The following is a 13,173-nucleotide window of genomic DNA, read 5'->3' as shown; positions in this document are numbered from 1 at the left end:
TTATCGGCGGCTTTCTGCCATTCTCGGCAGCTTTCTGGCAGCTTTCTGCCACCTTCGGCTCTTCTCTGCGGCTTCCGGCCGCCTTCGGCCGTTCTTGGCGGCCGAAAGCTGCCGAGAATGCCCGAAGGCGGCCAAAAGATGGCAAGAAGAGCCAAAGGTGCCGAAGGCCCGCCGAGAACTACCACGCGCCGCCGAGATACACATCCGGCTCTGTATCTCGGCAGCGGCATTTTTAAAAAATAAAAAACAGGCAAATAAAATAGACAAGGCTGCAATGGGGGACAAGACTGCATAAGGCTGAAATGGGGGACAAGACTGCATAAGGCTGCAATGGGGGACAAGACTGCATAAGGCTGCAATGGGGGACAAGGTTGCATAAGATAGGAATCTGTGTAAGATAGGAACTTTAAATTGTAAGCTCTTGAGGGCAGGGACTGAATGCACAGTATTTACAGTGCTGCATAAATGTTATGTGATCTATAAAAACTTGGAATAAATAAGGCTTTTGGTTATGCCAGCCCCCTCACTTAAAACTGGTTGGGCACAGAGCAGTCATAGGGGTTTATTTACTAAAGACAACTCCACTTTGCACTAAGTGCAGTTGCTGTAGATCCGAAGGGGACATGCAAGGAAAATAAAAAACAGCATTTTAGCTTGCACATGGTTAGATGGTAAAATCAGCAGAGCTTCCCCTCAGTTCAGATATTCCCCTCAGATTTACAGTGCCTGCACTTCCAAGTGCACTTGCAGTGCAAAGTGGATTTGCCTTTCGTAAATAAACCCCATAGTGTGTATTAGAAGCTGCTATAGGAAAATCTGTCAGACTGCATAGGGAGATAGCAGGGTCAACTAGGTAACTGTACCTTAATTCTGATTGCTAGAATTCAATCATTCAACTCTTTTGTTGTGTTTTTTGTTGTTATTATTGGGTGGATGGGTGCAGCAAGGTGCTGTGGCACTAACACACACACAGTCCAAATGCAATTAGTAGAATTTGTACTGTAGTAAAGGCAAAACAGTTCACAACAAACCCGGAGGCCCAACCGGGAACACTCACAGATGCCAACAGTGTGTAGTGAAGCAGGTATAAGCTGAACTGACAGCATCTACCTGGAGATGTCCAAGGAGATTGTGAGCCTTAGGCCGCGTACACACACGCGGACTGTTCGCTCAACTTTGTCCGCTGAACAGTGTTTCAGCGGACAGTCCGCTCGTGTGTGGGCTTCAGCGGACAGTTTCAGCGGACTGTCTGACAAACAAAGTTTTTCGGAATTCCCGTTAGACAGTCCGCTGAAACTTGGTTTGAGCGGACAGTCCGCTCGTGTGTAGGCTTGTTCGACGTACTAAGTTGCGCGCATGCTCAGAAAGGATTTCCACGGCGAAGGTTGCATTGCAGTGTATTGCACGTCGAATTTCTCGACCCGTCGTACGTGCTGTATACGTCATCGCGCAAGGTTTCAGTGGACTGTTCGTTCGTCGTGTGTGGTCAAGTCCACTCATGCTAATTTTGAGCGGACTGTTTCGGAAACTGTTTGAAGAACAAAGTTGAGCGAACAGTCCGCGCGTGTGTACGCGGCCCTATGCTTTCCCTTTTCACCTGGAACCTTTCCCTGCCGCTAATACTGTCCCTGAAAGCCGGGTGAAATGTGCCTACAATACCCACATGCGAATGCGCACCAACTCCAGGGGCCAGGGTCCACACCCAAAATGGCCACCAGAGTCACACAGGTTGACAGCAACCAATCAAATCACAGCCCTGGAGACTCAGGACATAGAGAATCCATGTTCTTCATGACTTCCTCGCCCTTTGCATTGCCACTACAGTTGAGTGCCACCTGAAGTGGAGACAGCTGACTGCACCTACCTACATAATGCTCCAGCAAACTAGAGGATTCAATTTACTTCAAAGTCAATTATACAGGGCCGTTTTTTTTTTTCCAATTAGTTTTTATTGAAGTTTTATAACATGTCAATTACAAAAACAATAAGAAGAAAGGGTACAATAAGATACAACAAAAACAGGGACAAATCAAACAATAAAAATAAAAGGAACACAGGTGCATACATTCAGTGTCATGTATAGTAGGTATACTCCTGACAGTATTCAGTCAGCAATGAATGATAAGGAACAATACAAAGATCTATACATACATTCCTTATCAAATTTGAAGCTAGCATTCCTTCTTGGTCATAATATTCAGTCCGACCGTCCAGGCCAGGGTTCACCCCCAAACCTTTGGCCGGATGATCCTGCATTCGTCCAAGAAGGCTCGGCATCGCCACACTTGTGGCCATGTCGAGCCATGGCCTTTGAGATGAGGAAGAATTTTTCTTGAAACATATTTTTATTAACATGCATCATAACAGTTACACAGCGTGGATCAATAGTTGGTGTGCAGGATTACATAACTTTTTGTGACAATGTATCAAGTATTTTGTATATACAACGGGTGTCAAGACCCAAACAGTAAAGCAGAGTGGGCATGAAATGATACATTCAAAAATGCACAACAAATGTGAGAACTGGAAGAATATAAGGTAATAGACACTCAAGGACGAGGTAATGAACCTTCCTAAATTTATGGGTCAATCCCGGGTAGGGATCGTCAGCTTGCGTGATAGACAATTTTCAGTGGGGGGGACCTAACAGAGGTCGGGGAAGGAAGGAAAGAGGTGTGAAAAAGAGACAAGGAGGGACAGGGATGGGGAAGTGGAGTAAGGCAGGAAGGGTAGGGCCGGTCGGCGCGCCCGGGCACAGGGGCTCATAAAGAAAAAGTTTCAAGTAGTATTGAACAAGCTATATCAGTAGTCTAATGTATCCAAATGGACATCCACAGGCAAAAAGTGATCGGCCCAAGGTTGCCAGACTTTATTGTGTTTGGGGAGATGGTCTAAGAGTTTGGCTTCGGTCCTACTGTGAATCATGGCCTGTGTTACCCTATTTTTCACGGCAGACAGGGGTAAAGTTGGGGATTTCCAGGCGTGCGCTATGGTTTGTTTCGCTGCAGTGGTAAGCTGGAGAAAAAGTTTCAGTTGATTGCGTGTGCAACATTCGGGTGATTTATTAAGTAAAGCGAAGACAGGGTCCGGCTGTAAAGTGAGTTTAAATAAAGTGGACGCCATGTGGAACACCGCTACCCAGAGTTGCTGGGCTACCGGGCACGTCCACCAAATGTGCAGGTGGGTGCCAACAGTGTTACAGCCCCTAAAGCATAATGCCGAGTATCCTGGAACGTATTTGGCGATTCTAGCTGGAACTAGGTACCAACGCATTAATACTTTAAAATTGGCCTCAGAGGCGACAACATTTTGAGATGCGTTCTTGGTATTAGTCCAAATCTCGTTCCAGGTGTCAATGTCTAGGTCTTTAGACAGGTCAGTCGACCATCTTGTTGCGTATGGGGGGAGGGACGGGGGGGGAAGATTGAGGTGGGAGTATAATTGCGAAATGATACCTGGGGCATGTGGGTCTGAGTCGCATATTTTTTCAAAGAATGATATATGGTGTTGGGTCGGACAGGGCTTAGGAAGGGATCGTAAGAAATGTAATACCTGGAGGTAACGGAAGTATTCCGCACGGGGGAGGTGATACTGTTCTTGGAGCTCGTAGAAAGATTTTGGCACTCCGCCCCTCAAGAGGTCTAGGACTCTGGTCATGCCTGCTCCGAACCAGATTGTAAAGAGGCCTGGTTCAGTGAGAGCCGGGGGGAAGAGCGGGTTGCCAAAAAGAGATAATAGTGGGGTGTGCGAAGAAATGAGTGCAGAGGATTTGCGAGTGGCGTCCCAAATTTTCAGGGAGTGCGTAGTAACTGGGTTTGTAAGGGAGCCCCTCTTGGAATGTGGCAACCAGAGTAGGTTAGAAATGGCAATGGGGTGGACATCTACAGCTTCAAGGCTAACCCACAGGGGGATTTCCGACTTAGCATGGTAAAGAGCCAGTTGAGCCACCTGAGCAGCTCTATAATACAGTAAAAAATTGGGCACCCCTAGGCCGCCCTGTGTCTTGTGGCGGAAGAGAACCGATCTAGCAATTCTCGGTCTGGTCGGTTCCCAAATATATTTAAGTGTTTTATTTTGCATGATTCGATGAAAGTATGAGGGAACCGTGATAGGGAGAACTCTATACAGATAGAGTAATTTAGGTAGAAGAGACATCTTGACCGCTGTAATTCTACCCAGCCACGAGACACAAAGCGGCTGCCACGAAGCCATGATGTTCGTAAATCTCTTGAGTAAGGGAAGGTAATTTGTACGGTAGAGGGAAGACGGGTCGTTCGTCAATTGGATGCCTAGGTAAGGGATGGATGATGTGGACCATAAGAAAGGGAAATTACTTTGTAGCCGTTTAAGGTCAGCTGTTGGCAGGGACACATTGAGGGCCTTGGACTTAGTTTGATTGACTTCTAGGCCTGATATAGCAGCAAAGCTATCTAAAAGTTTACAGAGATTTGGTAAAGTGATGTGGGGGGTTGTGACGAAAAGTAGGGCGTCGTCGGCAAACAAGCATAACTTATGTGATGTAGAGGCTAGCTCGAGACCACGTATGTCAGGATGTGCTCTAATAAGAGCTGCCAGAGGTTCTATTGCTAACGCGAATAGAATGGGGGAGAGGGGGCATCCCTGTCTCGTCCCCCTTTGAATGGGAAAGGGAGATGAGCGTGAGCCGGCATATCTGACGTAGGCTTGGGGATAGGCATACAAAGCATTTATCCAACTTAGAAAATGAGGGCCAAAACCCCAACGTTGTAAAATATAGTGAAGGTATTGCCAGGATACTGTGTCGAATGCTTTGCGTATGTCGAGCGAAAGCAAATGCATTGGGATGTTTCTCGATTTTGCTATATGCTGGATGAGAATCACACGACGGATATTGTCACTAGCTTGTCTCTGAGGGATGAATCCCACTTGGTCTTTATGTATCAATCCACCTATAAGCGGGTTCAGGCGTAAAGCCAAGACCTTGGCGAGGATCTTGACGTCCACATTGAGCAAAGAGATGGGCCTAAAGTTGGACCAAATAGAGTGGTCGGAATTGGGTTTGGGGATCATGGTAATGATAGCTGTCAATGAGTCCCTGCCCAGAGACTGACCCCGAAGGATAGAATTAAAGGAATTTGTAAGAATTGGGGCCAATGTGTCAGAGAATTTTTTGTAGTAGGCTGCAGGAAGGCCGTCGGGCCCAGGGCGCTTATGGGGTTTGAGAGACTTGATGGCCGCCAGTACCTCAGTCAAAGTGATGGGGGCTTCCATTATGTCGAGATTCGTAGGGGATAGCTGGGGTAGTTGTAGAGGATGAAACAGGGCATCAGCTTGAGAGGAAGAGAAAGATGTTTTGGCTGTGTATAACTTCGACAATTGAGTGCTAAACTCAGTAAGAATTTTAGCAGGGTTACTAGTGGGACCTCTCTGTGGTAGTCGAAGTCTGATGGGTTTATATGTTTTCTCGGGGTTCCTCAAACGCATCGTTAAAAAGGTATCAGGTTTGTTAGCTTTGATGTAGGCAGTATGAAAGGATCTACGGATCTGTTTGTCGGCCTCTTCAGTTAAAAGTAGGTCCAGCTCTAGTTTTGATTTCTCAAACGCCAACCTATTAGAAATGGTAGGGTCAGATTGGAAAGAGAGATAGTGTCTGTGGAGGGTGGCCTCTAATTGGCAGGATCGCTCTTGCCTGATCTTCTGGAGATGTGAGGCGACAGAGATACACGTGCCCCTAATAACCGGTTTGTGAGCTTCCCAGAGGAGAGTGGGGGAAATACCTGGGGTGGTGTTATGGGTGAGATATTCCTTGAGGGCAACTTGGATATCTAAACAATATGATGGATTGGAAAGGAGAGTTTCGTTCATGCTCCATTCTCTGCTAACGGGGGGGGGATAATGGAGGAAACAGCCGTGATTGTAGCGCAGTGGTCTGACCAAGTGATGGGGTAAATGCGTGAGTGGAGGAGAGTGGGAGCAGAAGTTACGGGTATAAAGATATGGTCTATTCTTGAGAAAGACTTATGGGGATTAGAATAGAAGGTATAATTTTTCTTAAGGGGGTTACATTCTCTCCAGGTGTCTACAAGTGCTGCTTTTTGGAATTGTTTACGAAGTTTCATAGAAGGAGCAAGTTGCTCTGGGGAGTAAGGTGACCTATCCAGGTGAGGGTAAAGTACTTGGTTGGAGTCACCGCACATGAATAGGGCTCCTACCTGATGAGTTCGGATGACCTGGAGAAGGTGGGAGAAAAAAGGGTTAGGATTCGTGTTAGGAGCGTAATAAGAAACTATTGTAACAGCCGTGTCCTGAAGTAGACCTGTGAGTATAAGGTATCGACCCTCAGGGTCTTTAATTTCGGTTCTTGGGGTGAATAGGAGGGTGTGATGAAAGGCAAGAAGGACCCCTCTGTGTTTTGTGTCTGCAGAGGCTGTAAAGACTTGGGGATATTTAGAGTGAAAGAATTTGGGAGTAGCGTGTGTAGAGAAATGGGTTTCCTGAAGGGCCACTACACCGGCCTTCAAGGTAAGAAAGGTGCGAAATGCCTTGACCCGTTTCTGTGGTGAATTGAGCCCTTTAACATTTAAGGACAAGATGTTTAGGGGGGCCATCGCGTGAGGGAAGGGGTATGTCTGAGGGACCCGTCAGGGCCCGAGCGCGCCGACCAGCCAAGAAGGAAAAAAGGGAGGGGAGAGGTAAAGGAGAGGTATAGAAAAGGAGAGAGCAGGAAGAGGATGTACAGGGGAGGGGGGAGAAGTGTGAGGCAGTGTGAGCAAAGGCACACCGCCCAACAAATTGGTGTTGCGGTCCGCTTGGCCTGTAGCCAGGCAAGCGGAGTGTGCATCAACAAATGGGGGGAGCAGTGACGGCTCACCGCCGCATACCCGTAAAAGTAACTTTAAACAGTACAATTTAAGAAAACAAAACTTAATAATAATAAGCTCTACCAGGTAAATGTGGAATTTCAAGTATACGTAAAAAAGAGTGTAAAGAGATTCCAGTCATAGTAAAAAGTAAACCGTAAAGGAGCAGTACGGGGGAGGAAGAAAAAAAAAAAAAAAAAAAAAGGGGGGGGGGAAGGGGGGGGGGGTATACAATTAGCTTTACGGTATAGCTTTGGAAAAGTTATTGTAAGAAGCATATGAATGGTAGAGATGTCCATATTAAAACAAACCATAAAAAAGGGGGAAAAAAGAGATAAATGGAGTACCGTAAGAATATCAGGGTTTGCAAGTCCCAGTAACCGGCGGCTCAAAAAAAAGAGAGGACGCCTAAGCAAAAAGTTGGGCAAAAAAACTGGTAAGGGCGTTTTTCAGCGGGGGATAAAAACCTTCGGGCTAGGGAAGCCTACGCTGGAGGAACGCTTCGGAGTGTCCCGCTTAGCAGAAGAGGAGCTTGGGGTAGCTTGACGATTCCGTCTTGGTGTAGCTGCGTAGGAGTAGGGAGCAGGACGAGCTGGGGTGCGGGGGAGAGATGTATCTTGAGGTTCAGGTGCCACGAGGTGGAGTGATTCCAATAGGTTCTGTAAGGCCTCAGATGACGAGCAGGTATGTTGCTGACCTTGGAAGGAGAAGTGGAGCGCAAAAGGGAAGCGCCAAGCATATTTTATCTGATGTTGCATCAGTATTTGAAGCTGCGGTTTCATGGCACGTCTCTTCGCAATCGTCGAGGGTGCAAGATCAGTGAAGAGTTGATATGTGTGGCCTTGGAATAGCAGGTCTTGCTTGTTTCGTGCGGCCGAAATCAGTTGCTCTTTCGTTCGGAAGTAGTGGAGTTTCACTATTATATCTCGAGGAGGGCCTTCGGGTTGACGACGTGTAAGCGCCCTATGGATCCGATCGAATTCAAGACGTTCGATCGGAATCGACGGGGACAGTTCCTGAAAAAGAGCGGTCGTAAAAGACTGCAGGTCGTCCACTGTTTCGGGGATGCCACGAAGACGAAGATTCGATCGTCGTGAGCGGTTTTCTGCGTCCTCTAAACGAGATAAGAGGACTGCATTGTCATCACGGAGGCTAGCTTGGGCACGGACCAGTTCTTGTATGGTGATTTCAGTGTCGTCCGCCCTCGTCTCGAGGTCCGCTGTGCGTTGGCCTAGGTCACGGATCTCGCGGGTCAGTCTATCTGTTATTTGGTCGGATGTGGCTTTGAGGGCCTTGTGGAGCATGGTCTCCATGTGTTTCAGAAAGTCTGCCTGAGACATACCTGACTGTGGGGTAGATTGCGGTATGCTCGTGGGTTCTGTAGGGATATCCTCCTCATCGCTGCTCTCCTGGTGCTGCGGGTTGGTAGTGAGCTGGGCCGCCGATGAGGCCTTCGCCGCCATCTTGGAGGAAGCACGCGCCAGTGCTTCTTTGATTGGTTTCGGCTTATTTTTGCCCCGGTGGCCGGTCAGAACCATTCCGGGAGAAGCACAGGGCGATCCGCAACGTGGGTCCTCAAGAATCGAGGTGATTACCGGCTGGGTATGCGGTGCTATTGCTCGGGATAGCGGCGGTGAGAGCGGAGCTCTAACGGGATGCGTCCGTCATGGTGAGCTTCGCGCATGCGCCCCCATACAGGGCCGTTTTTAATGCAGGGCAAAAGGGGCAGCTGCCCTGGGCCCTGTCATTGTTGTGGGGCCCAAAGCAGCTGCCTCATACTTGCCAACTATCCCAGTTTAAATTTCCTTGTCTCTTGCTGTGTCCTGATATCTCAGTGTGCAGTGCTGCTACTAATGCTGCCCAGCTCTGCCCTATTGTTGTGTACGGATGACTCACTTGTAGACCCCGTGTTTACATGTAAATAACCAGCATTCATATGTAAATAGCAGCAGCTTTCATATGTAAATATCTGCATAGATATGTAAATAAAGGCGGCATCCATATGTATAGCATGACCCCTGGAGTGAGGAGATGATGTGCTGTAACCTCTAACAATGAATCAGTGAGCAGTATTACTGTACTGTAATCTGAACAAGCAGAAATCATGTGCTGTAACCTCTAGCAACTAATCAGTGAGCTGTAATGTGTGCTGTAACCTCTAGCAACCAGTCAGTAAGCGGTAATTATACACTGTAACCTCTGGCAACCAATTGCAATAGCTGCCTGATCTGATTCAGTGAACTGATTTTGAGTCTAGCTGCTACTTATTGTACGTCTCAGAGCAGGTGGAGAGCAAAACTGCATGGGGGGGGGTCCAATCAATATTAAAGATGGCCCTGCAATTATACATATTAATTTATTGGCCCAGAGACAGAAGTACATACCCAAACTGTTGAGGCATTAAGGGGCAGTTTGAAATGGAGGAACAAACAAAAATGGGGCTGCAAGGCATTATATGTAGTCGTACTTTGCAGAGTTTGTGAGGATGCAGAAACACAAATATGTTGGCATGTTTTCTAGTGTACTCAGTGTGATTGTAAAATATTGAAATACATAAATAACTTTCATCCTGACATACATAAGCAAGTTCAAATTGAATAAACAATTTATGAAATAATTAAGTTTCTTTCTCATTTCTTTTCTTCACCACTGGGCTTTCCAGCAGAAAAGGTCAGTCGGTCTTCCCAACGGACAGACAGACTTCCGACAGACTTCCGACCGAACGGACTTGCCCACATACGAATAGACCAAAGTCTGTTCATTTTGAACGTGATGACGTAGGATGGGACTAGAAAAGGAAGTTCAATAGCCAGTAGCCAATAGCGTCCCTTGCGTCGTATTTGGTCCGTCGGACCAGCACACAGACGAACGGTTTTCCTGATAGAAATTGATTCCGTTTGGAAAGATTTGAAACGTTCTATTTCTAGGTCCGTCTGAATTTTTGAAGAAAAAAGTCAGATGAAGCCCCACACATGATCGTAATATCCAACAGAATGATTCCATATGACCTTTTCTGCCGGAAAGTCCGGTTGTGTGCGTGCGGCATAAGGCTGTGGCGCACAGATAATGCGAAGTACCAAAAATCTTTTTGCACTGTTATATGTGCCCTATGGTGGTGCTCAATTACCCCATGCCTTTTTTATTGTAATTTTCATAAAAAAATGGCCAAATTTTTTCAAAATTCACCCCCCTATAAAATTTAGTGAGCTTTGCCTCTAAGTTTGGGTTTGCAAAATTGCAATCATGTGATGATCTTTGCAAACAAAAAAAGAGTAGCCATAAATTGTGTGTAGACATATAGAAAAAAACAACAACGTTGGCAAAAAAATCAAGAATTTTATTACAACAATGATTACAATTACACAAGCAGAATATGCTAATTTATCTATTGATATTGTTTTAACCTACCTGTCCGTATGATTATTTCAGATTTTTGGTGCTGAAAGCGGTACAATTATTTTACATGGAAATTTGGCATTTTATATTGTAGTCCTGTAATTCTTAGGAATAACTCACTTAAATCTGTGCAAACCAGAGTCTAGCAGACATCCCGGGTGTGATAAAGTTTGAAAAATGAAATCATAAATTATAATATAATAAATAGCTATAAATAATTATATCAAATAATAATATAACAATAATAAAAAATATTCAATAATGTAATCAAATCAAAACCACAGAAATTTGCTCAGTTGCAGAATTGTCACTATCATTACTTTTCAGTATTTGATGACGGATCTCCCCACAAATCACTATTGCTCAATTCTGCGAGTGATTCTAATTTATTATCGCTGTTTTCTAGCTGGTCTAAAAACACCTTTGATGTAAAGGGACAGTTTTGGTTGCTATGGACAGTCTCCAATTTCCAGGCATAAAGAACAGTTTTTATATTATAAAATTACATGCAGAGCACTGGGCAGAACACTAGGGACAAAAGGGATGTGAAATTATTACATATAGCAATGTAATCTGTAAGATTACATTATACTGTATGTATACTGTGTGCTTTACTTTTTGAATTTGGCGCCGATCTCCGTCCCCATGCGTTGCACTTGCAACTCTCGCAGGGAACGGAGCTCAGCAATGTGATAGATCGAGCAGAGGACGGCTCGCTCGTACAGCGGGGGGACATCACTGGATCCAGGGGACGAGGTCAGTAACCTCTTCCTGGATTCAGCGATGCAGTCCCGAGTCTGACTCGGGGTTACCACCAATGGTACAAAATTTTCACCCCGAGCCAGACTCTGGAATACCGCCAGGGGGGTTAAAAGAGAAGTATGTTTTGTTTGTTTCATTTCAATCATACTTACCCAGGTGGATGCAGCATCGGTCTGATGCTATATCTGTCTCCTGCCACCCCTAACACTGAGAACTGAGTGATCAAACACCACATCAGCACCAATCAGTGCTCCCTGAGCAGAGACCTAGTCAATGTTAGTCATTGCTGTCTCCTCCAGCGCTCACTGGAGCACTAGGCTGTAAAGGGGGTGGGAGCAGCCGGCTCAGGCTCTCAGCAGCTTGATGAGAGGCTGAGCTCATCCAGGCATGTGGGTGGATCCCGACAACATGGTCCCGATCCTTCCTGAGCCTGGACCTGTTTTGTGATGTCAGCTGGAAACGGGTCACAGGAGTGCAAAACAAAGCTTTCTGGATTTTATGTCAATCGTGTTCTTTTTTTCTATATGTCTACACACAATCCATGACTACCCCCTATTTTTTGTTTGCATTGAAAGCCTTATGTGGATGTAGACACATAGAGCACACTTTGTCCTTCTGGTAATAATATATGGCAACATGTGATGATCTGTGCTAGCAATTTTGTGATACTCAGTTTAGTTGAAATTTAGTTGAAATTAATTATTAATTCTGCAAGGCAAAATTTGTTTGAAGGAAAGTTCTCATTCAAAGCCAGCAGGGCACATCCGTAAATTATGAATATTGAAACAAAAAAAGAGGGAAGAGGGCAAAAGAGCCCTTGCATCTGATACCCTTGCAGTGAGGAGGGTGTGGCTTTGTGTTTGTGCCTTTCTCCCTGGCTGGACGGGGCCGCCTGGCTAATACGCCTTGCTCGCTGCAGCCGCATTGATGCAATGACGCATACAAGGTCATTACGTCACGCAAGGGGCGGGGTTATTCCCGCACGATCGCGGGACATCATTTGATGGTTACGAGCGATGGCAAACACGCTGTGTTTCTTTGCACAGCCGTATCTGATGCCCCTAATTGATACAAGGGACTATAAATAGTCCCATTCTAGCTGCCTCTCTTTGGGACTACCGAGCTTTGTGATTTGATGGGTACGTTTGGAGATGCCCCTCTAGTGAGGACATATGATGTTACTAAGTTTTTCGTATTAGGTTAAACTATTGTGCTAATAGTGGCCACATTTTTGATTTGTTTCCTCCTTTAGCCCTTGTACACACGGTCGGAGTAATTCCGACGGATTAATTCCAGAAGAGGTCCGGAATTGATGTTGCATACACACGGTCGGACTAAGTTGACGGAAAATCCGATCGTACGTAACGTGATGACGTTATTTCGTTACGACGGGACTACCTTCAGGCTAGTAGCCAATAGCTTTGGTCTAGGAATTTGATCTGAGCATGCGTGGCACTTTGTCCGTCGGAGTAGGCTACACATGATCGGAGTATGTCCGATCGGAGCATTTTGTCGGAAAATTTTACCGGCAAGTTGGAAAACAGTCCGATGGAGACCACACACAGTCGGATTATCCGACAAAAAAGGTCCGATAGGACACATTCCATCAGAATCTCCGACTGTGTGTACAAGGGCTTTAGACGGTCCCATCGTAACAATGATTATTTTGCGGGTCTAGCTATATGTGTTTTTTGCTGAATAAGCTGCTCCAGCTCCTATAATGAATGGGCTTATGATTTTGGACCATTGGAGCACCTCTGCTTAGTATAGCCTTATGCAGTTCTCTGCTCCTTGCACCCCGGGATTCCTATACACTATATTAAATATCCAGCAATCACTATAACTAGTAAGTGTTATTCATTACTTGTTTGTGGCATTATTAAATATGGTTTTTGTTTTTGGAGATTATATTGATTTCTGTATTCAATCATCCCAGCTTTACCACATGATTACTAATGCTTGGAAAGCACATTGTTCCATATGGTGATATCTGATGCCCATCTGGAAGGTTGTCTGTCTTCATCTAGGCATATCTTTATGCTGGCAAGGTACTGGTGTCCTCTAAATGCTGTCCAGATATGACTATGGTTCATGTTTTTATATTCATGTTTTGTATATAAGAAATTGATGCATGTCTTTTATTCTAGATAGTGAGACCTGTTTCTCTCAAATACCC

Source organism: Lithobates pipiens, unplaced genomic scaffold (genome assembly GCF_037356315.1).
Source record: "Lithobates pipiens isolate NorthernLeopardFrog02 unplaced genomic scaffold, aLitPip1_a1.2 Scaffold_22, whole genome shotgun sequence".
In the NCBI taxonomy this organism is placed as follows: Eukaryota; Metazoa; Chordata; class Amphibia; order Anura; family Ranidae; genus Lithobates; species Lithobates pipiens.
This window is presented reverse-complemented; position numbering follows the sequence as displayed.